The following is a 13,003-nucleotide window of genomic DNA, read 5'->3' on the forward strand; positions in this document are numbered from 1 at the left end:
TGATTTCAATTATCCATCTTTTTTCATTCTCCTTCCTTCTGTCTTTGTTTCTTTGTTAGTTCTTTAATTGTTTTATTTTATGATCTGAAGCACTTTGTTACTTGTATTGAAAAGCCCTATACAAATAAAGTTATTATTATATGTATACACCCAATGACCCCAGGTTACATCATTGATGATGTGTCCAAGAGCAGGGTGAGATGTATTCTTCCAATCACTTTTCTGGCGAAACCAGTGACGACCAGGGACAGACTGGTTGACAACCAAGAATAGTGTGGTGACAACTGGAGAGACAGTGGACAGCTCGGAAAGACAGAACTCGGGCCAGGGCGGGTTGGCACCTCAAACCGCATCCTCTGTGAGAAGTAGACCCAAAATAAGCGGATCGACTCATGGAAACAGATCGACTCATGGAAACATACTCCCAGGGGAGCCAGAGATGGGGGAGAATGTGACGGTCCAAAGGTGAATGATGCATTGAAACGGACAACCGAATACGATCATGGAATGTGTTTGCGGAAAGGTCTGCAAGTACGGCCAAGGCCTAAAGGTTCATCAGTCCCGGATGAAATGTTTGGAGGGAGAAGCAGGGGGACAACGCTCAGGTAGCGAACCTGGTGAGAGGCAGGAAGAGCCAGGCCGGAGTCACCCCACCCCACAGAGTCCGGCACCTCCACGTGTCGCTATTAGATCTGGCAGACTACACTGTCCTGCGAATATCTCGTAAAATCATTTGGGTATTTTAAATGTCTTCACCCTAATCCCGAAGGAAGAATATTCCAAGAGAATCGACCAGTTCGGATCATCTCCTTGCTAAGTGTCAAAGGGAAGATTTTCTTCAGCATTGTAGCTAGGCGGCTGGCAGACTTCCTCTCCAACAATAGCTACAGCAACACTTCAGTGCAAAAATTAGGCATCCCAAAAGTACCTGGGTGTCTGGAGCACACAGGAGTGGTGACCTACAGTTGAAGTCGGAAGTTTACATACACCTTAGCCAAATTCATTTAAACTCAGTTTTTCACAATTCCTGACATTTAATCCTAGTAAGAATTCCCTGTCGTAGGTCAGTTAGGATCACCACTTTATTTTAAGAATGTGAAATGTCAGAATAATAGTATAGAGAATGATTTATTTAAGCTTTTATTTCTTTCATCACATTCCCAGTGGGTCAGAAGTTTACATACACTCAATTAGTATTTGGTAGCATTGCCTTAAAATTGTTTAACTTGGGTCAAACGTTTCAGGTAGCCTTCCACAAGCTTCCCAAATAAGTTGGGTGAATTTTGGCCCATTCCGCCTGACAGAGCTGGTGTAACTGAGTCAGGCTTGTAGGCCTCCTTGCTCGCACATGCTTTTTCAGTTCTGCCCACACATTTTCTATAGGGTTGAGGTCAGGGCTTTGTGATGGCCACTCCAATACCTTGACTTTGTTGTCCTTAAGCCATTTTGCTTGGGGTCATTGTCCATTTGGAAGACCCATTTGCGACCATGCTTTAACTTCCTGACTGATGTCTTGAAATGTTGCTTCAATATATCCACATACATTTCCTTCCTCATGATGCCATCTATTTTGTGAGGTGCACCAGTCCCTCCTGCAGCAAAGCACCCCCACAGCATGATGCTGCCACCCCCGTGCTTCACGGTTGGGTGGTGTTCTTCGGCTTGCAAGCCGCCCCCTTTTCCCTCCAAACATAACGATGGTCATTATGGCCAAACAGTTCTATTTTTGTTTCATCAGACCAGAGGACTTTTGTCCCCATGTGCAGTTGCAAACCGTAGTCTGGCTTTTTTATGGCGGTTTTGGAGCAGTGCTTTCTTCCCTGCTGAACGGCCTTTCAGGTTATGTCGATATAGGAATAGTTTTGCTGTGGATATAGATACTTTTCCTCCAGCATCTTCACAAGGTCCTTTGCTGTTGTTCTGGGATTGATTTGCACTTTTTGCACCAAAGTACGTTAATCTCTAGGAGACAGAACGCGTCTCCTTCCTGAGCGGTATGACTGCTGCGTGGTCCCATGGTGTTTATACTTCCGTACTATTGTTTGTACAGATGAACGTGGTACCATCAGGCATTTGGAAATTGCTTCCAAGGATGAACCAGACTTATTATAAATTGCTTCCAAGGATGAACCAGACTACAATTATTTTTCTGAGGTCTTGGCTGATTTCTTTTGATTTCTCCATGATGTCAAGCAAAGAGGTACTGAGTTTGAAGGTAGGCCTTGAAATACATCCACAGGTACACCTCCAATTAACTCAAATTATGTCAATTAGCCTATCAGAAGCTTCTAAAGCATGACATTATTTCTGGAATTTTCTAAGCTGTTTAAAGGCACAGTCAACTTAGTGTATGTAAACCTCTGACCCACTGGAATTGTGATACAGTGAATTATAAGTGAAATAATCTGTCTGTAAACAATTGTTGGATAAATTACTTGTGTCATGCACAAAGTAGATGTCCTAACCGACTTGCCAAAACTATAGTTTGTTAACAAGAAATTTGTGGAGTGGTTGAAAACTGAGTTTTAATGACTCTAACCTAAATGTATGTAAACTTCTGACTTCAACTGTAGCTCGTCAGCAAAGCGTGAGAGAACAAGGGAGACCTAGCAGTGCTCTGGCTTGACCTGGCTACGGATTGATGCCCCACAAGCTGGTGCAGTATACAATGACCAAACACCATGTCCCAGGCAAAGTGGCAGACCTCATTCTGGACTACTATGGCTGGTTCAGCATGAGAGTCTCATCAGGGTCAGTAACATCAGAGTGGCACAGACTGACGGTGGGAATCATCACAGGCTGCACCCTTTCCGTGATCCTGTTGAACATGATTGTGAAGTCTGCTGAAACTGAGTGCCGGGGCCCCTGAACCAAATCTGTGGTGCAATAACCTCCTTCATGAACGACAGTCACCACAGAGTCAGTGCCAGCTGATTGGATGGGCAAGAATGAGCTTCAAGCCAACAAAATGGAGGTCGCTGTTGTTGAAGAAGGGCAATGTCGTTGACAGATTCTGCTTCAACATCGCAGGAACAGCGATCCCAACCATCTCGGAAAAGCCAGGGAACACCTTGCCTGGAAAAGCCAGGGAACACCTTGCCTGAAAGATCCAGGCCACCTGTCAGGAGCTGGAGAGCTGGCTTAGAGCGGTTCACTGGTCAAGACTGCCCGGCAAGTTCAAGGTGTGGATGTACCAGCGTGGCATCCTCCTGAGTATACTCTGGCCTCTGCTCATCTACGACGTCCCCATCGGGGTTGGCGCCCCCCCCCTTGGTTTGTGCTGTGGTGGAGACCTCTGTGGGCTATACTCGGCCTTGTCTCAGGATTGTAAGTTGGTGGTTGGGGATATCCCTCTAGTGGTGCGGGGGCTGTGCTTTGGCGGAGTGGGTGGGGTTATATCCTTCCTGTTTGGCCCTGTCCGGGGGTTTCTTCGGATGGGGCCACAGTGTCTCCGGACCGCTCCTGTCTCAGCCTCCAGTATTTATGCTGCAGTAGTTTATGTGTCGGGGGGCTGGGGTTAGTTGGTTATACCTGGAGTACTTCTCCTGTCTTATCCAGTGTCCTGTGTGAATTTAAGTATGCTCTCTCTAATTCTCTCGTTCTCTCTGAGAACCTGAGCCCTAGGACCATACGTCAGGACTACCGGGCATGATGACACCTTGCTGTCCCCAGTCCGCCTGGCCTTGCTGCTATTCCAGTTTCAACTGTTCTGCCTGCGGCTACGAAACCCCTACCTGTCCCAGACCTGCTGTTTTCAACTCTTAATGATCGGCTATGAAAAGCCAACTGAGAGACCTGAGCCCTAGGACCATACGTCGGGACTACCGGCCGTGGTGACTCCTTGCTGTCCCCAGTCCGCCTGGCCTTGCTGCTATTCCAGTTTAAACTGTTCTGCCTGCGGTTATGGAACCCCTACCTGTCCCAGACCTGCTGTTTTCAACTCTTAATGATCGGCTATGAAAAGCCAACTGAGATTTATTCCTGATTATTATTTGACCATGCTTGTCACTTATGAACATTTTTGAACATCTTGGCATGGTTCTGTTATAATCTCCACCCGGCACAGCCAGAAGAGGACTGGCCACCCCTCATAGCCTGGTTCCTCTCTAGGTTTCTTCCTAGGTTTTGCCTTTCTAGGGAGTTTTTCCTAGCCACCGTGCTTCTACACCTGCATTACTAGCTGTTTGGGGTTTTAGGCTGGGTTTCTGTACAGCACTTCGAGATATTAGCTGATGTAAGAAGGGCTATATAAAATAAAATTGATTGATTGATTGATTGATCTCCACTGTTGAGAACGTGGCGAGGAAGGTTGTAAAAATGTAAAAATCTTCCCAGCGTGTTCGGATTTTGACAATGTTGTCAAATTTCTCTTTGTGTGGATGGTTGCGCTCTTGCATATGTCTCTCAGGATCTAAACAACCCGTTTTATAACCGTTATTATAATTTAAGATTAGTATTTGCCTTTGTTATATATAATATACCATGTTTTCTCATTCTATAAGGTTGAGGAGTGCCCAGAGTGTCAACTCTACGATCACATGAAAATGCGGGCCCTTGTGATGCATTACAACGAAGTTAGACAGGCATTGTCTGTCCTGCGCATCGAACTCATAGGCCCTTTTGAGAAGGGAACCGCGGCTGGTAACCAGTATGTCCAAACCATGACTGACCTCTTCAGCAAATGGGTGATTGCTGAACCATTGTAGGGCAAATCGGGAACAGAGAATTCTTTAATAGTCACCAACAAACCTCTTGATTTTGGACTTGTGGACAACATCATCACTGACCGGGGAGGTGAGTTTGCAAACGATGTACGTAGTCTTACTGTCACTGATGTCAAACATTGGTCATGAAAAGTGTAACACTTTCGAATCATAACCATGCAAGTGCTATGTTTGTCACTTTTTATTTTTCAGCTCAACAGATCCATAATAGACACAAGGTTTGCCCAGCTAGAAGCCGAAACGGAACTAGTAGCAGAAATGGAGACCAAAGATGTGAGTATAAAAATATATTAGAAGTGTAGTAATTAATGTAATGTCTGTAACGCAAACATCCCTCCTTGTACTGTAGACAATGTGTTAACAGAGTAACAATTTCTCTCAATAGGTGAAAACACTTCCCTTGTATGCATTCATATCCTGGTTGCGCAGTTGGACTAACAGCAGACTTGTCCATGTCTTGTTACCTGAAGGTATGAAATGCAGATTGACTGAACTTAATTACTTTACCTTCTTCCTCAGTGTGTGGGAGATGATCCTGAGAAAGGGGACCATTACATCCTTTAGGTGCGTGTCCACTTAATGATATACGCGACATGTTGAAGACCTAAGACTAGTTTTATGTCATGTCATGAGGTTTCATGAGATACGCATGTAGATATGCATATATTTAATAGGTCTTTGATGGTGCGTTCAAGCAGATCAGAGTGTACGACTCAAAGGGCTCCCGTCAAGGCATCAGATTAGAGGGACTTGCTGAGGTTGTCATGATTTAACTGGATTTGAACCCAAATGCAGACAACTACACCGAGCCAGAGAAGGTTTAACAGGTTTATTTACAAAGTTCAATTTGTCCAGGTTTCCAATAATAGGGGAAGAGCAAGTCCAGGTTTACAGGGAGGGTAACAGATCCAGGTTCAGAGCAGGAGTGGTACCGTAACGTCCTAGTGTCCGTAGTGAGTCCAAAAGGGAGGTCCGGTAGTGGAAAGCAGGATGGTGGTGGCAGGAGTGAAGCGGAGGCAGGAGTCAGGTTCCATAATCTGTGGCACAGGAGAAAAGTCACTAGAACAGGTCAAAAACACAAAGGGCGAAAACAAGCAGGTTGAGTCAACAGCGAAACTAACATGGTCGTCTTGACTATGATCTGACGATGAGTGGCAAGTTTGACTGGGTCTTTAAGGCTGAGGTGATTATGGTGAATGAGCTGCAGCTGGAACCCTGACTCCTGCACACCAGACTTCACTCCTGCAATCAAGGACAGACAGAGGGGAGGGGGAGAGCAGAGAGAGAGCTACCTAGCAGCAGTAGGCCTAACAGAGGTACCTCAACCCTCTCCATACTTCAATTCCAAAACACATGGGAAATCATGGTTTTGGTATATTAACCCTTTACACTTTTGGGAATTGGCTGATATGGATAGGGCTAAATTGAAATGTTTCTTACAGAAGAAATATGAAGCATATGCATAACCATGGTAGCAATTGAAAGGGAACAGTTTGGAGATTATGGGGAAAGCATTAGACCAAAGATGACGACACAACAATAGCAGAGGCAGAAATATTAACGAAATCTGAAAATACTCTGGATACAATCAGTAACATAATTAGCTCTCATCCTGCTCTCATCCTTCTAGACCTATCTGCTGCCTTTGATACTGTGAACCATCAGATCCTCCTCTTCACCCTCTCCGAGTTGGGCATCTCCGGCGCGGCTCACTCTTGGATTGTGTCCTACCTCACAGGTCGCTCCTACCAGGTGGCGTGGCGAGCCTACCAGATGAGATAAATGCCTTTTATGCTCGCCTCGAGGCAAGCAACACTGAAGCATGCATGAGAGCACCAGCTGTTCCGGACAACTATGTGATCACGCTCTCCTTAGCCGATCTGAGCAAGACCTTTAAACAGGTCAACATTCAGAAGGCCACGGGGCCAGACGGATTAGTCAACAGCGAAACTAACATGGTCGTCTTGACTATGATCTGACGATGAGTGGCAAGTTTGACTGGGTCTTTAAGGCTGAGGTGATTATGGTGAATGAGCTGCAGCTGGAGCCCTGACTCCCGCACACCAGACTTCACTCCTGCAATCAAGGACAGACAGAGGGGAGGGGGAGAGCAGAGAGAGAGCTACCTAGCAGCAGTAGGCCTAACAGTACCCCCCCCCCTCTACGGACGCCACCTGGCGGCCGACAGGGTTTATCGGGATGTAACCTATGAAATTCACGGACCAGAGCAGGATCCACAATGAAGCTCCTGGGCACCCAGGAATGTTCCTCAGGACCATAACCCTCCCAATCCACCAGGTACTGGAAACCACGACCCCGGCGGCGAACATCCAGAGGTCGCCGGACAGTGTAGACAGGACCCCCACCCACGATCCTGGGCGGAGGAGGGGGACGAGAGGGCGGGCACAGAGGGATAACCGACACAGGCTTAATCTGGGAAACATGAAAAGTGGAATGAACCCGTAGGGAGGCAGGAAGCTGTAGCTTAACCGCGCAGGGGTTAACAATAGACAGTATCTTGAACGGCCCTATAAAACGCGGCGCCATCTTCTTAGACTCCACTTTCAATGGAAGATCACGTGACTTAAGCCATACCTCTTGACCAGGAGAGTAACCGGGAGCCTGGGACCGATGATGGTTGGCTTGCCTCTGCATGTACGACGAAGCTCGGTACAGAGCTACCCTGGCCTTCCTCCAGACCTTGAAGCAGCGGCGCATGTGGGACTGCACCGAGGGTACCGCCAGTTCCCTCTCTTGAGAAGGGAACAGGGGAGGTTGATAACCCAGAGCACACAGAAAGGGAGACAAACCAGAGGAAGCGTTAGTCAAGGTGTTATGAGCATATTCCACCCAGGGGAGCATGGAGCTCCATGACCCAGGGTTAGACCCTGTGACACAGCGGAGAGCGGTCTCCATCTCCTGGTTCACTCTCTCGGCTTGCCCGTTGGTCTGGGGGTGATATCCCGAGGACAGGCTGGATGTGATGCCCAAAGCTTTACAGAAAGCTTTCCATACCTGGGAGACAAACTGGGGACCCCTGTCAGAGACAATATCAGTGGGTAGACCATAAGAGCGGAACACATGTTCAACCAAAATATCAGCCGTCTCTCTGGCAGTGGGCAGTTTAGGTAGGGCCAAAAAATTAGCGAACTTAGAAAAACGATCAATCACAGTAAGAATGACAGTCTTTCCAGACGAGGGGGGAAGTACAGTGACAAAATCCATAGCAATGTGCGACCAGGGCCGGCTGGGTATTGGCAGAGGTCGTAGATGACCAGCGCTGGCCTAGGTGGAGTTCTTACTTCGTGCACATACCGTACAAGCAGAAATGAAGGCTCGAGTGTCCGCCTCCATCCTGGGCCACCAGAACTTCCGTCGCACAAAGTCAAGGGTCTGCGTAACTCCAGGGTGACAGGTAAGGGGAGACGAGTGAGCCCACTGAAGTACCTGGGAGCGAACAGACTCAGGGACAAACAACCGGTTAGGAGGACCCCTCCCAGGGTCAGCTTGATGATGTTGAGCCTGTCTAATAATCCCTTCGATGTCACATGTGATGGCCGCAATACTGCAGGTAGGAGGCAAGATGGGTTCAGGGTTACTACCAGTATCAACAGCCGAATGAACACGAGACAGGGCGTCAGGCTTGACGTTGCGTGACCCAGGACGGTAAGACAGAGAAAAATTGAATCTCCCAAAAAATAGTGCCCACCTGGCTTGACGGGGGTTGAGCTGCTTCACTGACTGGATGTATGCCAGATTTTTATGATCCGTCCAAACGATGAAGGGTTGTTCCGCCCCCTCCAACCAATGCCGCCACTCCTCGAGAGCCAGCTTAACGGCTAGCAGTTCACGATTGCCAACATCATAATTCCTCTCTGCCTGAGAAAGTTTCCGTGAAAGAAAAGCACAGGGATGCAGTTTGTTATCTTCAGGAGAACGTTGTGACAACACCGCACCTACCCCAGTGTCGGATGCATCCACCTCCACGACAAACTGGCGGTCGGGGTCCGGCTGTATCAGAATGGGAGCCGAGGCGAAGCAATGTTTCAGTTCTTCGAACGCTGATTCGGCCCCTTCATTCCAAGCGAATGGTAGTGAGATGGAGGTGAGAGCGGTGAGTGGCGCCGCAATGCGGCTGTAGTCCTTGATGAACCTCCTGTAGAAGTTCGCAAACCCCAGGAATCGTTGAAGTTGTTTGCGGGTGGAGGGGGCTGGCCAGTCCGTGACAGCAGAGATCTTAGCTGGGTCCATCAGCAACTCCCCCTGAGCTATTATGTAACCCAAAAAGAGGTCTCAGACACATGAAATTCACATTTCTCCATCTTCACAAATAGTTTGTTCTCCAACAACCTTTGCAACACCTGGCGCACATGCAGTTCATGTTCCTGGGAGGACTCTGAGAAAATCAGGATATCATCCAGATAGACAAAAACAAACCGATTCAACATGTCCCGAAGGACATCATTCACTAGTGCCTGAAAAACAGCAGGGGCATTGGACAACCCAAAAGGCATAACCAGATACTCAAAATGTCCCAAGGGTGTGTTGAAGGCAGTCTTCCATTCATCACCTTTACGAATGCGCACCAGGTGATACGCATTTCGTAGATCCAGTTTGGTAAAGATAGTTGCACCATGAAGGAGGGGAAAAGCATAATTAATTAAAGGCAGAGAATATTTGTTCTTAATGGTGATGTTGTTAAGTCCACGGAAATCAATACAGGGTCTGAGGGTCTTATCCTTCTTTCCAACAAAAAAGAATCCCGCTCCTACAGGTGACGAGGAAGGACGAATAATACCTGCCGCCAAGGAGTCCCGAATGTAGTTCTCCATAGCCTCCGTCTCCGGGTGGGAGAGATTGTACAGGCGACTGTTGGGGAGAGGGGCTCCTGGCTGGAGGTCAATGGCGCAGTCGTAAGGCCGGTGAGGAGGAAGAGAAGTAGCTCTGTGTTTGCAGAAAACGGATGCCAGGTCATGATACACGTCAGGGACAGCAGAGAGATCCATGGACTCCAGTGGAGGTTGAGGCACAGTGCTGGCAGGGGTCTGAGCAGAACACAAACAATTCACATGACAAAATGTGCTCCATGAAACAATTCTACCTGTCACCCAATCAATGTGTGGATTGTGTCTTATGAGCCAGGGGATACCAAGGACCAGGGGGGTCTGTGGGCAGTCAATGATGTGAAACTGAATGTTCTCCTGATGATTACCCGACACTCTGAGACAAACAGGCACAGTCTGATGAGTAATACGGGTCAACAATTGTCCATTTAGACCCTTAGCCTGCAGCGGACGGTCCATAGGTACAGTCTCTAAATCCATTTGTTGAGCCAACTCTCGATCCAAAAAGCTTTCATCGGCACCAGAATCAACCAGCGCACTAACAGGGAAATTCTGGGACTGCCACTGGAGGGATGCCTGGAGCAGAATGCGGGGAGAAGAGGAAGAATCCGCTGCTCGGCTCACCAAAACTTCTCCCATTAATGATGAGCCGGCCCTTTTCCCGGACGAACTGGGCAGGAAGGAACGAAATGACCAGCTTCTCCACAATATAGGCAGACCCGAGCCTGAATACGACGTGCACGCTCCTCTGAGGACAACCGTGCACGACCCACCTTCATGGCTTCGGGTTCAGTGCTCCTAGTATCGACTCGGGAAGACTCGGCCTTCTCCGTAGGGAAGAGGCGGGGAGGAGTTGGTTGACGACAGACAGGTTGCTTGGAACTACCACTCTTCTCCCGGCGGCGCTCCCGAATCCGATTATCCAACCTGATGGTGAGTGAAATAAGATTATCCAGCGTAGGCGATTCATCATATGACACCAATTCATCTTTCAAGGTCTCAGCCAAAGCATTAATGAACACTCCTTGTAATGCCTCGTCATTCCAACCACTCACTGCCATCTCCGCCACACTGCGAGACCCCTGCCGAAGAGAAAACAAACGTTTAGCAGCCTCCTTGCCCCGTACGGGGTGGTCGAAAACCTTCCTCATCTCAGTGGTGAAGGCAATATAAGCGTTGCAAATGTCCGACTGACTCTCCCAGACCGCGGATCCCCAGGAACGAGCGGAACCGCTAGTAGAGTTGATAAGGTAGGCAACACGGGCTCTTTCTGAGGCGTAGGTGAGGGGCTGTTGTTCAAACACCAACGAGCATGGAGTCAAAAAATCACCACAGGTTCCCATGTTCCCGTCATAGCGCTCTGGAGCAGGAACAAAAGGCTCTCTGATCTGGGCTGGAGGAGCCGGAAAAACAGGCGGAGCATGAGAAGGAGCAGTTTGTATGCCATGAACGAGGGGTGCATTATTAACTTGGGTAGTAAGGGCAGACACTTGATTGGTGAGTAATTGAATCTGATTAAGCAGCACCTGACTGTTCTCGGATATAGTCTTAAACAGGGTATCATATTGGCCAAGTAAAATGCCCTGATTGGCTATGGCAGTCCGAATTTGAGTGCACTCTGGGGTGGTATCCGAGCTACTGTCTACTGGGTTCATGTTGGTCAGATCATACTGTCGTGATTTAACTGGATTTGAACCAAAATGCAGACAACTACACCGAGCCAGAAATGGTTTAACAGGTTTATTTACAAAGTTCAATTTGTCCAGGTTTCCAATAATAGGGGAAGAGCAAGTCCAGGTTTACAGGGAGGGTAACAGATCCAGGTTCAGAGCAGGAGTGGTACCATAACGTCCTAGTGTCCGTGGTGAGTCCAAAAGGGAGGTCCGGTAGTGGAAAGCAGGATGGTGGTGGCAGGAGTGAAGTGGAGGCAGGAGTCAAGTTCCAATAATCTGTGGCACAGGAGAAAAGTCATTAGAACAGGCCAAAAACACAAAGGGCGAAAACAAGCAGGTTGAGTCAACAGCGAAACTAACATGGTCGTCTTGACTATGATCTGACGATGAGTGGCAAGTTTGACCGGGTCTTTAAGGCTGAGGTGATTATGGTGAATGAGCTGCAGCTGGAACCCTGACTCCCGCACACCAGACTTCACTCCTGCAATCAAGGACAGACAGAGGGGAGGGGGAGAGCAGAGAGAGAGCTACCTAGCAGCAGTAGGCCTAACAGAGGTACCTCAACCCTCTCCATACTTCAATTCCAAAACACATGGGAAATCGTGGTTTTGGTATATTAACCCTTTACACTTTTGGGAATTGGCTGATATGGATAGGGCTAAATTGAAATGTTTCTTACAGAAGAAATATGAAGCATATGCATAACCATGGTAGCAATTGAAAGGGAACAGTTTGGAGATTATGGGGAAAGCATTAGACCAAAGATGATGACACAACAATAGCAGAGGCAGAAATATTAACGAAATCTGAAAATACTCTGGATACAATCAGTAACATAATTAGCTCTCATCCTGCTATCATCCTTCTAGACCTATCTGCTGCCTTTGATACTGTGAACCATCAGATCCTCCTCTTCACCCTCTCCGAGTTGGGCATCTCCGGCGCGGCTCACTCTTGGATTGTGTCCTACCTCACAGGTCGCTCCTACCAGGTGGCGTGGCGAGCCTACCAGATGAGATAAATGCCTTTTATGCTCGCCTCGAGGCAAGCAACACTGAAGCATGCATGAGAGCACCAGCTGTTCCGGACAACTATGTGATCACGCTCTCCTTAGCCGATCTGAGCAAGACCTTTAAACAGGTCAACATTCAGAAGGCCACGGGGCCAGACGGATTACCAAGATGCGTATTCAGAGCATGCGCGGACCAACTGGCAAGTGTCTTCACTGACATTTTCAACCTCTCCCTGACCGAGTCTGTAATACCTACATCTTTCAAGCATACCACCATAGTCCCTGTGCCCAAGAAAACGAAGGTAACCTGTCTAAATGAATACCGCCCTGTAGCACTCACGTCGGTAGCCATGAAGTGCTTTGAAAGTCTGGTCATGGCTGACATCAACACCATCATCCAGGAAACCCTAGACCCACTCCAATTCGCATACCGCCCCAACAGATCCGCAGATGACGCAATCTCAATCGCACTCCACACTGCCCTTTCCCACCTGGACAAAATGAACACCTACAGTGGGGAAAAAAAGTATTTAGTCAGCCACCAATTGTGCAAGTTCTCCCACTTAAAAAGATGAGAGAGGCCTGTCATTTTCATCATAGGTACATGTCAACTATGACAGACAAATTGAGAAAAAAAAATCCAGAAAATCACATTGTAGGATATTTAATGAATTTATTTGCAAATTATGGTGGAAAATAAGTATTTGGTCACCTACAAACAAGCAAGATTTCTGGCTCTCACAGACCTGT

Source organism: Coregonus lavaretus (assembly GCF_964263955.1).
Source record: "Coregonus lavaretus genome assembly, chromosome: 1".
Classification (NCBI taxonomy): domain Eukaryota; kingdom Metazoa; phylum Chordata; class Actinopteri; order Salmoniformes; family Salmonidae; genus Coregonus; species Coregonus lavaretus.